This window comes from Penaeus monodon, chromosome 21 (genome assembly GCF_015228065.2).
Source record: "Penaeus monodon isolate SGIC_2016 chromosome 21, NSTDA_Pmon_1, whole genome shotgun sequence".
Lineage (NCBI taxonomy): Eukaryota > Metazoa > Arthropoda > Malacostraca > Decapoda > Penaeidae > Penaeus > Penaeus monodon.
In genome coordinates, this window is record NC_051406.1 from 20,097,052 (window position 1) to 20,097,555 (window position 504).

The following is a 504-nucleotide window of genomic DNA, read 5'->3' on the forward strand; positions in this document are numbered from 1 at the left end:
TGTATGCGGGGGGGATGATGTAGATGAGATGGCATGGAGACGTATTCGATGATTTTGTAGATGAGTTAGGACGATTGATGAGTTTGTAGCATTGTGAGGAAGTTTCTGATTTATGAGATTTTATGTATGAGTGAGGGACGATTTTGGAGAGAGAGTCTGAGAGTGAGATGATGGAGTAGAGTTCTGATGATGATTTTTTGAGATCTGATGTTTTGTATTTGATGATGTCTGTTTGGATATTGCATTACTTTATTGATGAGAGAGTTGATTGTATGATTCTACGTTGTGTAGTATCTGTGATGATTTAAGACTGAGAGTTGGCTGCTTTTTTCTTTGATGTGTTGAATTATTTTTTTTGGATTTTTTTTTTTTGATGAGATTTTTTTTTCTGATTTGATGGAGGATTTTTTGATTGACCGCATCTGAGATGCGTGTTTTTTTGTGTTATGATGAATGTTAGATGTAATGGCCTGTATTGTTTTGAATTGATGATTTTACGTGGTT